General features: G+C 38.7%; 1 non-coding gene across 1 annotated transcript; it reads right to left on the bottom strand.

Moving 5' to 3' along the window:
- Window positions 1-3,715: 3,715 nt before the first annotated feature.
- Window positions 3,716-3,849, bottom strand: LOC140453570 (small nucleolar RNA SNORA44). Its single transcript, XR_011952437.1, has one exon. It is a non-coding gene; the product is annotated as a small nucleolar RNA SNORA44 (small nucleolar RNA).
- Window positions 3,850-5,722: the final 1,873 nt, after the last annotated feature.

Below are 5,722 nucleotides of genomic sequence, written 5' to 3'. Positions count from 1 at the left end.
AGGAGAATGGTACTAATGCATAATACTCATTTGGAGAGCTAATGCAGACATAATGAACTGAATACCATAACACTTCAGTAATCAATTTAATTAATTTCTTCACTTCTTTTGGAAGCCTCTTTAAGAGGCTAATATCACCACATGATTTCAGTCTTCCTATGCCGCTTCATTTTTTTTTCCTCAGGGTCTAGCAGTTCCAGAGCTGACATATGCTTGCAGAACCATCAAAATGTTGTGGCAGAGAAAGTGGTCATTCATCATTTCTGCACTGGCCTCAACCCATTCTAATCCCACCACCCGGCACTTGATCCACAACCATGTTGTGGAATATTAAGGTGCACCATATGGCAAAAAGGCAGGACACTGTAGGTAGCAACCTAAAGTATATTATACCCAACAGAAGGAGGTCATGGAATTCATGAGGAAACACCTTCTCTTGTTGATTGAGATTTAAGGGACATAATGGAAATGTCAGAGATATAGTCAGAAGTGTTATCCTTAGATCAGCATATTTTAACAGGATCAGACAACCTGGAGTCGGTGTTCAGCTCAGCTACTTAAAAAGTGAAGGTGAATTACTTGAAACCAGGCAAAGGCAGTGGGATCAAAGGACTTAGGTCATTTGCCTGAATTTTAACTTTCCTGATGGTATACCTTCAGAAAACCCATTTATGTGAGGATCTGTATTATCACTTATTATTTTTGCTTCCTGCAGAGATACAACATATGGATTCAAATAAAATAATGCTGATCTTAACTGTTGCTCTCCCTTTCCACTGTTTACTCCATCCACCTTTGTAAAGATTGGTGCATCAGATTGTAATAACGCTTTAACAGGAATATGTCATTCAGCCCACTAAGCCTGTTCCACTATTTATTACAAAGATGGTTGTTGTAAAAATTTCTATGTCTTTTACACACACTGTCCCCTGACCCATTAGAAAATTGATAATTAAGAAATTATTAATCTCTACTTTAAATATACTCAAAGATTGAGCTACTCTGGCATAGAAAACTCTAAAGACTTACAACTCTCTGAATAAAAAACTGCCTCCCCATCTTGGCCCTCAATAAAGTCCCTGTTTTTTAGAAAAATATACCCACCGTCTTAAACTCAAATGCAGATTTGAACCTATCTAGCCGACCATCCAAACATGTCCTGTATCATATAAAGAATCCTTCATGAAAGCATTGTACAAAAACTATGAAAGACTATTTGCTTGACCTCCATGTATGCACCATCGTACATACATGGAGGTCATGTCAAAAAGGAATGACCTTCTAATTATTTCACACCTCTCATAACCTCAGGATGCCTCTGAGCACTTTACAATCAACTACAATGTAGTCAGTGTTGTAAAGCAGGGTATGTAGACAGTTTTCACACTACAAGATTGCCAGGACATTAGAGAAAATGTATTGTTAGGCTGATAATACCTAACGAGTTCTTTAAGGTCTGATCAAAATGATTACAAGAAAACACATGCATTTCAATATGTAACTAATTTATCAGCTTAATCTACTTGGGTGGCATGGTGGCTCAGTGGTTAGCACTGCTGCCTCACAGCGCCAGGGACCCGGGTTTAATTCCACCCTCAGGCAACTGTCTGTGTGGAGCTTGCACATTCTCCCTGTGGGTTTCCTCCCCCAATCCAAAGATATACAGGTTAGGTGAATTGGCCATGCTAAATTGTCCATAGTGTTCAGGGGTGTGTGCCTTAATGAGGGGTAAATGTAGGATAAAGGAATGGGTCTGGTTGGGATACCCTTTGGAGGGTTGGTGTGGACTTGTTGGGCCGAAGGGCCTGTTTCCACACTGTAGGGATTCTATTAATATTTGTATAAATGAATGAACAAATCTATTATCTAAACTATGTTTTTTACAAAATAATGAGTAAATCTATTAAACTACTTCAAACATTTGCAAATTAATGAGTCTCTGCTTTGTTTTCGTGTTGTGGGGACCTTGGATGGCTCGACTTGGGGCTCTGTCTCAGATTCCATGGCACTGGGTCTCATGAATCCAGTCCAATGGAGAAATTCCCACGAGTGGGACAAAGTCTCTGATATTGATAACATTCTGGTATTGCCATTTCATCATACTGTCAGTAGTTTTCCAGACATTAGACTGTGAGGAAATAAGTTGAAAACATCTCCGAAAGTGGCTCCATGTAAATTACTTAAAGAAGGGTTCCAACAGCCAATCAAGGTTATGTAGTTGTCTCCCAGCCAAAGCAGACTGTTTTCTAACACCATGCCTATTTTCATGTATTTTTCTACTTTGTTTCAGTTGCTCATTGTCATGTGCAATTAAGCCTTAACAGTCAGGTTTGGAGAAAACAATTTTAACCCATCACTACAGAGAACTCTTTTTTTCCTTATTCAAATGGAATCCTTTACCATTACCTTAATAAGGCACACACCCCTGAACACTATGGGCAATTTGGCACAGCCAATTCACTTGACCTGCACATTTTTAGACTGTGGGAGGAAATCTACACAGACATGGGGAGAATATGCAAACGCTACACAGACAGTCGCCCGAGGCTGGAATCGAACCTGGGTCTCTAGTGCTGTGAGGTAGCAGTGCTAACCACTGAGCCACTGTGCCACTCAAAATGCCACTCTGAAAGATGGCTCTCCCTCAGTATTACATTTGCTTAGATTTTGTGGAGTGGGATTTAACCCACAATCTTAAACTGTCTAAGAGTATGCACTCCCTTTAAGTGCATATATGCAATTATTTTAAAACAAAATTTTCACTTCAAAATCTTAGTATCCATTGACCAGTGTGGCTGATTATTAGATTTAATTCTTCTATTAGTTTTGAGTGAATTATAGCTACTTTATTTTTTAAGTGCCAGATCCATAATCTAATTTCTCATTATGAACCTATATTGTTTTCTTTTGTGCAAAACTATAAAATAAGTGCACATCACATGCTTCTTTTACAGCAATTTCAATTCTCAAAAACACTGGACAGGTAGCAATGCTCTTAAATGTCTCAGGTAAGTTGATGACTTTAGGACTATAATTCTAGCACAGAGATACAGGAGCAGTTATAATTATGTAGGATTATAGAATCCCCACAGTGTGGAAGCAGACTATTCAGCTCATCAATTCCACTATGAATCCCTGAAGAGCACCCCACCCAGACCCATTCCCCTACCCTGTCCCTGTGACCCTGTACTTCCATGGCTAATCCATCTAGCCTGCACATCCCAGCATCTGCAATTTTCATTTTTCCTAATTACAGACAATTTACCTAACCTGCAAATCTTTAGATTGTGTGAGGAAACCAGAGCACCCAGAGGAAATCCACACAGACATGAAGAGAACATCTGTCAGGTTTGTACGGTCACCCAAGGGTGGAATCAAACCCAGGTCCCTGGTGCTGTGAAGCAGCAGTGCTAACCATTGTGCCACTGTATCACCCTTAGTTTTGTAATGTCTCTTACTGCAAAAAAAATGCGAATGCAGAATGCCCAAAATGCCGCTGAATCCAACAGAAAGATCATGAAGAAGTCAGTCAAATCTACCTTCATGCACACACCATCTCCTGTAACAGGAAGGTAGAAATTAGAGGGGCTCTGATTTGTAATGCAAAATTTACTCAGTTATACATCTTGATCTAAAACAGTAAATGCTTAAGACATATAAATGCAACAATATTATTTTATTCTGCAATGCCTAAACAGTCATACCCACTGCATCAAGATGTAGGAGAATCAAGTGACAGTCAGAGGAAACACAGGACCAACACTGTCAAAGTCTCTCCAATTTTCTTGCATGATGTTGGAGAATCCACAACTACCAACTGTGAAGCTGCAGCTCTTGGTTACCATGCAACCCTAAATTCTGAATTTTTTATCTACCACAGTGAGATTTGAACCCAGATCGCCTGAGCATTACTCAGATCTCTAGATTAACTGCTCCATGATAATACCACTAGGCCATTGTCTGCCCAGCTATTTCAAGGCTATGGTGAGCTGACTTTTCATCTTTCTTACTCACCAAGTACTTTCTTATTGTCAGTTTTATTTCATCTTGACAGTTGAGAATTATAATACTGGACTTCAGCCTGGATAAACTCGATAATACAGTGCCTGTAACTTCAGTATCAATTGGCTATAAAGATGATTAACAGCTGCATTTCAAGTGCAGTACTTCATGAGCCTTACCATCTATAATTATCAAATTCCACACTTCAGCTACCTCACTGTGAAAAGGTGAATGGTTTCCTTGGCACAGCCAGGTCAGAGTGAAGTTACACTCTTTCATTATTTCAGACTGACATTTTATATTTGATTTATCACATGAAGGGATTTGAAATAAGATTCTGGAAATATTAATGGTGCAATTTGGACAGAGATGTCCTTTGGAAATCATGAGGGCCACATTCGCAGCTTTGTAATTTCTAGTCACCTGCAATATTGCTGACACTAAATCAAAAGATTCATTGTTTCCTAACTGAAGGAATATGACCTTCTGTCAGTTGCCAACTCGGGATGGATATGCCCCGGAGATTATATCACATGACCTCCAGAACCAAGCATACTGCTCAATGATGGAGCTTTTTACTAAATTCTCCAATATTTCCATGAATTGATAAACAGAGGTCTAAACAATAGGCAGCATGGTGGCTAAGTGGTTCGCACGGCTGCTCACAGAATCAGAGTGACTGTGTGGAGTATGCATGTTTTCCTGTGTCTGTGTGGGTTTCCTCCCACAACCCAAATATGTGCAGGTTAGATGAATTAGCAGTGCTAAATTGCCCATAGTGTTCAGGGATGTGTAGGTTAGGTGCATTTGTTAGGTATAAATGTAGAGTAATAGGGTAGGGAAATGGGTCTGGGTGGGTTCCTCTTCAGAGTGTCGGTGTGGATTGTTGGGTCGAGGGGCCTGTTTCCATAATGTAGGGATTTTATGGCAAAAATGCACAATTATTTTTAATACCTTGATGATTTTGCTCCTAGACTTTTCACAGCTATATCCAGGAAAATAAAATTTCAATTCCTGGGTGGACAGTCCAGTGAAACTCATATCATATAGACTGGAAGAACCTAATGAGAACTAATACAATGGAGGATGAGTTTCTGGAGCATGTGAGGGATATTCTCGAGCAAACTCTTAATCTGGTTGTAAAATATCATTTAGGGATGAATAACCATAAATTAGAAGAATTTTACATTATTTTTGGAAAGTGAAGTAGTTCAATCTGAAACCAGGGTGTTAAATGTGAAACAGGAAATTGAGAAGTTACGAGGAGCAACTTGACTGAGGTGGATTGGGAAGACAAAAACATGATGTTACATAGGCAATGACTAATCTTTAAGTAATTATGACATGATTTACAGAAACTATTCAAGACATTAAAAACCAAAAAATGTCAATGAACTGTACATAACAAAGCAATTGTAGCATTCTTTAAATTTAATAGGTAAGGTCTATAAAGTTTCCAGAAACAGTAATAAATCCAAGGATTGGAAGTAGTTTAAAATATAGCAAATAACGGCCAATAAATAGGAAAGGGACAATAGAATATTGGCGTAAGCTAGCAAAGATACATAAAAATAGACAGTGAAACTTCTCTCAGTACATAAAAAGGAATAGGAGAAAAGCTAAATGATTGTTTTGTGCATGTCTTCATTGAGCAAGATATAATAAATTTCCCAGCATTGGAGATCAAAGGAATGAGGGAGAATGAGGAATTGAAAGAAAT

This window comes from Chiloscyllium punctatum, chromosome 2 (assembly GCF_047496795.1).
Source record: "Chiloscyllium punctatum isolate Juve2018m chromosome 2, sChiPun1.3, whole genome shotgun sequence".
In the NCBI taxonomy this organism is placed as follows: Eukaryota; Metazoa; Chordata; class Chondrichthyes; order Orectolobiformes; family Hemiscylliidae; genus Chiloscyllium; species Chiloscyllium punctatum.
Note: the sequence above shows the minus strand (reverse complement) of the source record. Positions and strands in the feature narration are given on the sequence as shown.